The following is a 10,424-nucleotide window of genomic DNA, read 5'->3' as shown; positions in this document are numbered from 1 at the left end:
TAAATAAATAAATAAAAGAATGATATACATTAGGAACATACGAAACTGCCTTATACTGAGTCAGGCCATTGGTCCATCCAGCCCAGTATTGTCGACCCTGACTGGCAGCTGCTCTCCAAGGTTTCAGACAGGAGTTTTTCTAGCCCTACCTAGAGAAGCTAGAGATCATACCTGGGACCTTCTGCATGTAAAGTAGGTGCTCTATGACACTGAGCTATGGCTTAGGAGAGGGACCATGCATCCCATGCCCATGCATCTACCACCCATTTCTGCATGCATTTTCATATTCAGTTAGGATGTATGATGAAAAGTGATTTTGTGTGCAGATTGCCACCCAAGCTGAACTGGGGCATGAACTTAGGATGATTATGTTAAAAAGCAAATTAAAAAGCAATGACTGCCTGCAGCAGGAATAGAAAAGGGGCTTGTGTCTAGCCTTACAAATTCTCAGGCTAATGTGACATTCTTATTTACCAAAAAAGATATGTCTGAGGTCATTCTACATCCAAAATATTATTAGCTTTAATTTGTCTCCATCTCTCTGTGTCTTGGCTGTTCTCACTGGTACCCATGGTAACCAAATCATCTGCCTTATACTGACAGAAAGATATGAGAAATAGTATAATTACATATCAAAATAATCACAGCATTTCTGAAGTAGTTTGATCAAACATTCAACATATAAAATAATTAGTGCAGGGGTAATGTTTAGAAAAACAACAAAATTTCAAGGAAATTTTAAATTAGGTTTTTTGACAGATCATTATTTGGTGCAAAAGAAAAAAAATCACCCTAAGCAAATTAAAGCTATTTTGCATAGAGTCTCTTCTAGAGATAATGGTTGGTTGGTTGGTTTCACTTGAAGAAGATAAGGTAGCCAGCTATGGCTCACTAGCCACAGTTGACTTTTGGTTCGGTCAAGTGGGGCCATTGAACAAAGATTAACATTTTTAATTTATGGTCTTTTGATAATGGATACAGAAATCCCACAGGAATCATATGAGCTATCACTATTGGAGAGAAATAAAACCAAGAAAAATATCAAACTTGGGTTCTTGGTGATTCTGTCTTGTGCAATATATGAAGCCCGAAGTCACGGCTTTGGGGCAAGGGGAGGCCTTATTGTTTTGTCAAAGACTGAATAAAACCAATATGAAAACAATCAAAAATGAAAGAGAAAGAAGGTAGTGAATGAATCTGCTTTGGGACTGACATAGTTCTACAACGTGACATTATTTACTATATATGAAACCCTGCACAAGAGCGCATTAAATTTCTCAACTACATTTCCCAGGTGCACTCTCAATTTATTTAAAGACAGGCAAATGGCACATATAAAAACAGCTAGGCAACTTTTTCATTGGCGAGAGTGTTATATGCTGTTAGACAATTTGTTTCTGATTTTATACCAGTCTTGTAATGTTAGATGGAAAGTATCTCATTATAGCCTAAAAGTGAAATGTAACCCAGCAACAACATTTTACAGCTCATCACTGCCCTTTATCTCATTGCAGAGTGGGTTTTGTCTGACCACACTTGAGGCAGAAGACAACTGCAAGCTTTAAACAGGACCTTTTCTTACTAGGGGTGTGCACGGACCCCCCACTCCGCTTCACTTTCAGATCCGCCATTTTCGGATTGGGCCGCTCCGCCCTGCCCCCACTCCGCCTATGCCCACTCCGCTCTGCTCGGAGCTCCGGATCCGGATCGGAGCTCCGTTCCCCCCATAGGGGGGGTTACCGGGCCCTGCCGCCATCGCCGCCCATGCGGCGACGGTGGCAGAGCCCGGTAAGGGACCAAGGGAGAGGGGGACCTTACCTGCCTCCGTCCGTGGTCTGTCGCTGTCTTCAATTGAGCCCACGGTTCAACCAGGAAGTCTGGGCCGCAAGCAGCCCAGACTTCCTGCTGGAACCACGGGCTCAATTGAAGACGCTGACGGACCGCGGACAGAGGCAGGTAAGGGAGAGGAGGGCGGGGGGGTTACAGCGGCAGGGCCTGGTAAACCCCACTTACCTTTCCGGCGGAGCTCCGGATCGAGACAAAGGATCCGCCTTCACCTCGATCCTCTTCGCCACGCTCCACCGGCCCCCCAATCCTCTTCGCCTCCGCCTTAAGGGCAGGCGAAGCCCCCCACTCTGCTCCTGCTTCTACGGTCTGATTAGAAGCGGAGCACATCCCTATTTCTTACTATGAACAGGCATCTCCTTCTTACAACCAAAATAGGCAAAGTATAGTAAGCAAAACTGAAACCAACCCCCCCCCCCCAACTCCCATTTAGTGACTTTTCAACCAGTTATTTCTCCCTCAATGCAATAGTTTAAACTAATGGCTGTTGCTTATTCCAACATCTCTAGCCAAGGCATTTACAGTCGTATGAAAAAGAAAGTACACCCTCTTGAAATTGTATGATTGTACATATCAGGACATAATAACAATCATCTGTTCCTTAGCAGTTCTAAAAATTAGGTAAATACAACCTCAGTTGAACAACAATACATGACATATTATTTATTTTTATTTATTTATTTATTTATTACATTTTTATACCGCCCAATAGCCGAAGCTCTCTGGGCGGTTCACAAAAATTAAAACCACAGTAAAACACCCAACAGTTTAAAACACAATTACGAAATACAGTATAAAAAGCGCAACCAGGATAAAACCACACAGCAAAGTTGATATAGGATTAAAATACAGAGTTAAAACAGTAAAATTTAAATTTAAGTTAAAATTAAGTGTTAAAATACTGAGTAAATAAAAAGGTCTTCAGCTGGCGACGAAAGCAGTACAGTGTAGGCGCCAAGCGGACCTCTCTGGGGAGCTCGTTCCACAACCGGGGTGCCACAGCGGAGAAAGCCCTCCTCCTAGTAGCCACCTGCCTCACTTCCTTTGGCAGGGGCTCATGGAGAAGGCCCCCTGTAGATGATCTTAAGGTCCGGGTAGGTACATATGGGAGGAGGCGTTCCTTCAGATAACCTGGCCCCAAACCGTTTAGGGCTTTAAATGTTAATACCAGCACTTTGAATTGGGCCCGGACCTGGACTGGCAGCCAGTGAAGTTGTAAAAGGACTGGCGTAATGTGATCTCGCCGGCCAGTCCCTGTTAATAACCTTGCTGCCCTGTTTTGCACCAGTTGAAGTTTCCGGACCGTTTTCAAAGGCAGCCCCACGTATAACGCATTGCAGTAATCCAAACGAGAGGTTATCAGAGCATGGATAACTGTAGCTAAGCTATCTCTGTCCAGATAAGGGCGCAGCTGGTATATCAGCCTGAGCTGATAAAAGGTGCTCTTTGCCACTGAGTTCACCTGTGCCTCAAGTGACAGTTCTGGATCCAAGAGCACCCCCAAACTACGGACCCGATCCTTTAGGGGGAGTGCAACCCCGTCCAGGACAGGGCAAACATCACCTCGCCGGACAGAAGAACCACCCGCTAACAGTACCTCTTACTGTTAACCTCTTACACGGTAATATTACACCGTGTCATGATTTATTTAACAGAAATAAAGCCAAAATGGAGAAGCCATGTGTGAAAAAGTAAGTACACCTTATGATTCAATAGCTTGTAGAACCACCTTTAGCAGCAATAACTTGAAGTCTCTCACATCGTTGTGGAGGAATTTTGGCCCACTCTTCTTTACAACGTTGCTTCAGTTCATTGAGGTTTGAGGGCATTTGTTTATGCACAGCTCTCTTAAGGTCCCGCCACAGCATTTCAATCGGGTTGAGGTCTGGACTTTGACTGGGCCATTGCAACACCTTGATTCTTTTCTTTTTCAGCCATTCTGTTGTAGATTTGCTGGTGTGCTTGGGATCATTGTCCTGTTGCATGACCCAATTTCGGCCAAGCTTTAGCTGTCGGCCAGATGGCCTTACATTTGACTCTAGAATACTTTGGTATGCAGAGGAGTTCATGATCTACTCAATGACTGCAAGGTTCCCCGGTCCTGTGGCTGCAAAACAAGCCCAAATCATCATCCCTCTACCACCGTGCTTGACAGTTGGTATGAGGTGTTTGTGCTGATATGCTGTGTTTGTTTTTTGCCAAATGTGGCGCTGTGCATTATGGCCAAATGTCTCCACTTTGGTCTCGTCTCTCCAAAGGACATTGTTCCAGAAGTCTTGTGGTTTGTTCAGATGCAATTTTGCAAACCTAAGCCGTGCTGCCACATTCTTTTTAGAGAGAAGAGGCTTTCTCCTGGCAACCCTTCCAAACAAACCATACTTGTTCAGTCTTTTTCTAATTGTACTGTCATGAACTTTAACATTTAACATACTCACTGACACCTATAGAGTCTGAGATGTAACTCTTGGTTTTTTTTTGCAATTTCTCTGAGCATTGCATGGTCTGACCTTGGGGTGATTTTGCTGGGATGTCCTCTCCTGGGAAGATCGGCAACAGTCTTGAATGTTTTCCACTTTTGAATCATCTTTCTCACTGTAGAATGATGGACTTTAAATTGTTTGGAAATGGCCTTATAACTCTTCCCAGATTGATGGGCAACAGCAATTGCTTCTCTAAGATCATTGCTGATGTCTTTCCTCCTTGGCATTGTGTTAACACACACCTGAATGCTCCAGACCAGCAAACTGAAAAAACTTCGACTTTTATAGAGGTGGTCATACTTGCTGATGATCAATTAATTATGGGCATTTGGTTAGCAGCACCTGTCTGCTACTTAGCATCTTAATTCCTATGGAAGCAGTAAGGGTGTACTTACTTTTTCACACATGGCTTCTCCATTTTGGCTTTATTTCTGTTAAATAAATCATGACATGTTGTAACATGTCATGTGTTGTTGTTCATCTGAGGTTGTATTTACCTAATTTTTAGACCTGCTAAGGAACAGATGATTGTTATTATGTCCTGATATGTAAAATCATACAATTCCAAGAGGGTGTACTTTCTTTTTCACACAACTGTAAGTTAAGCATAAACCTCAGTCCTTTTCACTTAATATTCCAAATGTGGAATGTCCAATAGGCTTCCACCCTAATGACCATCAACTCAGGGGAAAAGTTAGTAAATAAAATAGTGAAATAGTCTAATTAAATAACATGTACAGCTTTATTTATGTTGCAGGGGAGGAAAGAGAGAGGAAAGAAAAAACAAACAACAATAGGCCTGTTCATATATCCCAAATTTTTGCTGCTCCTCTCATCCTTATTATTATTATTATTATTATTATTATTATTATTATTATTATTATTATTATTATTATTATCCTTTTTTCCTCTTGCAAGGATCCCAAGCCAGCTTACACAGTTGCCCTCCTGACTGGCCCAGTGAGATCCATGGCTGAGTGGGGACTAGAACCTGGATCTCCCAAGTCCCAATCTAACCCTCTGACTTTCGATGCATAATGTCTGAGACATGGCAGGATGGTGGATCCTGTAGTTATAGAAGCTCCCGCATGATTTAGAAGCTTCTTGCCCATATGTATAGTATACTCCCTACTTCAGATGTTAGGTAGACCACGGAGACAATGGATAAGAGCAGCACAACTTGGGGATGGGACTAAATGCATGGCCCCACTGCTTATTCTATGCACAGGAATATGGCTAATGAGTTTCTTAACAGGACCTGGACTTGTACATGTAGAAAGAGGAATGAAGAAAAATATATAGTAAGGATGCAGGTTCTGCAACAAAGGTCTAACCCCCCACCCCCTCCCACCCATGTTCTATTATCTTCCAATTTAAGGTAAAAAGACCAAAAAAAATTATGGTGTTGAGCACAGGCTGGGAAGCGGATCATTGAGACATGATTCTTGGAGCTAATCTGAGTGCTGATTCCACATAGGGTCTTAAAATACTAGTAGTGTAATCTTGTATGCATTGCTCAGCAGTCCAGTCATATATCACATAAAGAGCAGATGTAATATGGTCATAGTTGCTTGGATCAGAAGGCAACCCAGAATGCCAAATTCTGAAGTTATGGGGAAGGCTATAAAAGGAGAAAATTCCAACATCAGTTATGAAAATATCTTGGTCTTACTCTCAAGATCCCTGCATCCAACATATAGTGATGCTACCAAGACTTGTATTTTAAGTCTCAAAAATATGGGTCTGAATGATCTCATAGACTTTTATGTTATTGTAATGATGCAATCTGAGCTGGAGAAGAATTCAACCCCTTCCACTGGATGGGAGAGGGGTGAGTAAAGACTGAACCCATTGTGTGTGATGGATCTTGGCCTTAGGGGGTTTATGGAGTCTGAATGAATTCAGATAGGCTTGAATTAAGGTGAGCTATCCCCATTTATTTTTGGGGGGGACCTAATCAGATGTAAGCCTATGGGAGCAAACCCATCACTAGCTACATATATGGTCAGCACTAACAACTTTGATCACGTGTGTGTGTGTGTGTGTGTGTGTGTGTCTTGGACCCTAAAGTAATCTAAGTTAAGGAAGTTCACAGAAAGCAAGTTTCCTGTCACCTCCCCCCCCCCCGGTAGTCACCCCCAAGGACCTCTCTAGATGACCAGGACCCACTCCTAAACATTGTACTATGGGGTCCAGAGCCTGCTGGGGAGAGAAGAATAATCTAAAATGGCTTGTGCCCATGTTTGAGTGATTCTCCCATTCACCAGAGTCCTCATGCTCCATCACAGAGTGTTCAGGAGGACCCTCAATCTTCCATAGAGAGTTTTTGAAGGGAGTCAGAAGTGGCTACATAGAGGAGAAGAGGTGGAAAATTTCTTACAATAATTTCCTTAAGTTAACCTATTTTGAAATCCAAGATATTCAGCAGTCTGTCAGGATATCAGTTAAAACAAATTAGTAGCATTCATATACAATATTTGGTATATTTTAGATTTGGATTCTATGTGCCATCAAATGATACCAATCTTTTTTCAGGGGAGATTGCCCAATACCCCCTATAAGTTAATCAGAAGTATAGTAATGGTTACAACATTGTCGTCAGCATCACCACCACCGCCATTATCAAGAATGCCTCAGTGTGCTTTGACAATGATGCCCCACTCTCACAGCACAATCCTATGCATATCTACACAGAAATAATCCTCACTGAATTCAATGAGGCTTACTCCCAGGCAATTGTGTATGGGATTGCAGCCACATTCTGCAGAAAGTGCTCTCTCATTTGTTAACTTGTGACTGGAAGGTAATTATTTTGTTGAGCTAACTGAAAGGTTGTAAATAATTGTCAGTGTAATATTATAAATGAAAGAATAAATAAACAAACAAACAATAGAATAATTTACATTAGAAATTTAGGAAGCTGCCTTATACTGATCATTGCTTCACCTAGCCCTGTATTTTTGACTCTGACTGGCAGCAGCTCCCCAAGGTTTCAGGCAGGGTTTTTTCTTGCTCTACTTGGAGGTGTTGGGGGTTAAACCTGGGACCTTCTGCATGCAAAGTAGGTGACCTACCACAGGTACTATGAAAGTGGAGCTCAACTCATGAAATGAGGCACTCTCAGGTCTTGCCTCTCACTTCCCTCTGGATTTCCTGGCATTCCTGGAAAATCTGGGTTGTAGGATATCCAAAACAGACTTGTTGGTGCAAGATGAAAGAGGAATGAGTGAAACCACCTGCTGAATGTCAGCATGCAGAAGCCTCTGCTGAATCAAAGCCCCTTCTGTGAATGGAAGATGTCCTACAATGAATAGAAAGACACATTTTGGTGTAATGTTTTTGTTAAGGTGGGGTGGGAGTATAGGCCTTATGAGCCTGCATTATTTCATCTGCATCCACAAACCATATTCATGGGGGAAAACCTTGGTATGAAAACCATGCCCATGAAGCCCATGGCATGGGATAATCCACTGTTGTGTAAGCGCAAGACGTTCTTAGCATCAGGACTAGAGAGAAAGATATTCATACAATGTGAACAAACCCCATGAACCAATGCAATGTATGTCTGCACATCAATAAACTCCGGTGTAGACACGACCTTGATCTGCAAATACAGAAGAGAGTGCTGAAGCAGGGCTTCCCTAAAATGGTACACTGGGATTTGCTATCGAGTTGAAGGGAGTTTATGAAAAGGTCACCTTCCTGTTGCAATAACCACACATGAGGGCAATTAGTCAATTCATACAACCAGTGCTTTAGCAAATTTGGAGCACTGCACAGCACACCTCATCATGTGGCAAAGAGTCATGTAATTGCCTTGTTTCACAGTCAGATCAATGTTTAGCATGTGACTAGGTTACTACTATATATGAATGAGATTGAGAGATGTTTCAGGCATTGAAAATTGATCTGACCATGACCCGGAGCAATCAGATAATTGCTTGGCATGTGATGACTTTGAATTTGCTGTGCGTTCAAGGCCATTTTGGGCCAATGCAAATCAGTCCCAATGAGTTTTCAGTTCTGAGTCATTAGCTGGGTTTTACAGGTTGCTTCATCCCAGCCATACATTCTCTTGTAGGGCTCTTTACGATTGTTGGTTCTAGCCTTAGATAGCAGAGTTGGGCTGCTTGCTGTCCCCCTTTCTTTTATTGTACTGTTGTAAATTGCTGGCAGTTATTTTTATATTTAATTTAATTAATCTATGGATTTACGTCACCTTTCCTAGCATATTTTCAGGGTGACATACAGGAAATGAAAACAGATATAAATAAACATGATAGAAAAGAACTAAAGATTTACCCATGTTTTATTTTTATTTTTTTTTTAAAAATCAATTTGGTAAACATTATTAGAATGAATATTGGAGTATGGGGAATGTTACAAAGGGGATTAGGGCAGTAAAATATGTTGTATTTTTAAAGGGCTTCTAAAATTAAAAGTTTATGGACTATAAAGAGCACTGCATATTATTATAAGCTCAATACAGAATGATTTGCCTTAACCAAAAAATATGACTGGCATCATAGATGTATTTACAGAGTCTGGTCCTCTCCATAGAACTGATCCACCCAAGGGAGAACCAGCCAGGGCACATCACTTTGACAACAAATTACAATGAATAATTACACCTTTGTATTTCCTCTTTTTCCAAAGCCTTGTTCAGCTTCCTTTCAGATTGATGTACAATATTTACTCCTATTGCTGACTCCAGCATTTTGTTCCATCTCATTAATTCAAAGAATAAGGAACATCAAGGAATATCAGGAACATCATTAATCCAAGAACCATTTCTCTCGGCTTAACTCCTAACCAGTTATTATTAAAGATTTTTTTATGATCTGAGAAAAATGGATGAAAAGCCTGAAAATATCAAGGCACTTTTAGGATGCAGTCCTATACCTATGTACCTGGGAGAAAGTCCCATTGAACTCAATGAGTAGGCCTGGACAGGACTGCACTGTTAGAATACATGTTTTCTTTTTGTTATGGATAAGGAGATGCACACAGACTGCCGTGGTATGCAGTGTTCATGTTCTTGGTTCATTCATTCCCAGATCTGATTACGTTCACATATCCCATCTTGCTCCAGCATTGCCATCAGCAGAAAGAACTTCTCCCCTGGACTATTTTCATTGCCATTTCAGGATTGAGAAAACCAATGCTGTTTGTAAGAATCATTTGATTCAAAAGAGGGAATTTCTCTAAAATAAGGTGACTGGTAAAAAGAAGTTGAAAGGGAAAGTCAAGAGTGCTTGAGGATGTTGAAAACCACAATAATAGACACACATCTAGAATATATGCTGCAGGTAAGGTAAGTCCAAGAGGTGATCTATTTATTTATTTTATTTATTTATTGCATTTATATCCCATCTTTTTCCCTCCAAGGAACCCAAGGTGGCATACATAATTGTCCTCTCCATTTTTATCCTCAACAACAACCCTGTGAAGTAGGTTGGGCTGAGAGTCTGTAACTGGCCCAAAGTCACCCAGTGGGTTTCCATGGCCATGTGGGGACTAGAACCCGGATCTCCCGACTCCCAGTCGAACACTTTAGCCACGACACCACACTGGTTCTAGGGCTGAGCATTGTGGTGGTCAAGACTGCTGATGACACCAAATTATTTAGGGTGGTTAAAACAAAAAGGGGATTGTGAAGAGCTCCAAAAGTACCTTCCAAACTGGGAGAATGGACATTGAAATGGAAGATGGCGCTCAAAGTAAGAAAGAGTAAGGAGGCCCTTCTCTGTAGTGGCCCCACACCTTTGGAATAAGCTGTCATTGGAGGTCCAGTATGCTCTGTCATTGTAATCCACCTTATGAGGGCTTCTGCCCTGAAAAACAGCCAAGAAATGTTTTAAATACATAAAATGGATAATATCAGGGCAAAAAAATACCCTGACTTTGTGTATATATTGATGGGGTCTGAGCTGATGGTGACTCATCAAGAAAGTACAGGGGTCTGTGGAGGGGAGGATGTGAAGGGAAATATTCATTGCCTTCTACTTGCACAATGTTTGATATCATCTGAAAATTCTTAGGACTCTAGGTGGGCTCAGAAGTCTGCCTATAATTCCTTCCCTACTGATCTTAGAGGAT

This window comes from Elgaria multicarinata, chromosome 6 (genome assembly GCF_023053635.1).
Source record: "Elgaria multicarinata webbii isolate HBS135686 ecotype San Diego chromosome 6, rElgMul1.1.pri, whole genome shotgun sequence".
NCBI lineage: Eukaryota > Metazoa > Chordata > Lepidosauria > Squamata > Anguidae > Elgaria > Elgaria multicarinata.
The sequence above is the reverse complement of the archived record's forward strand: the minus strand, read 5'-3'. Positions refer to the sequence as shown.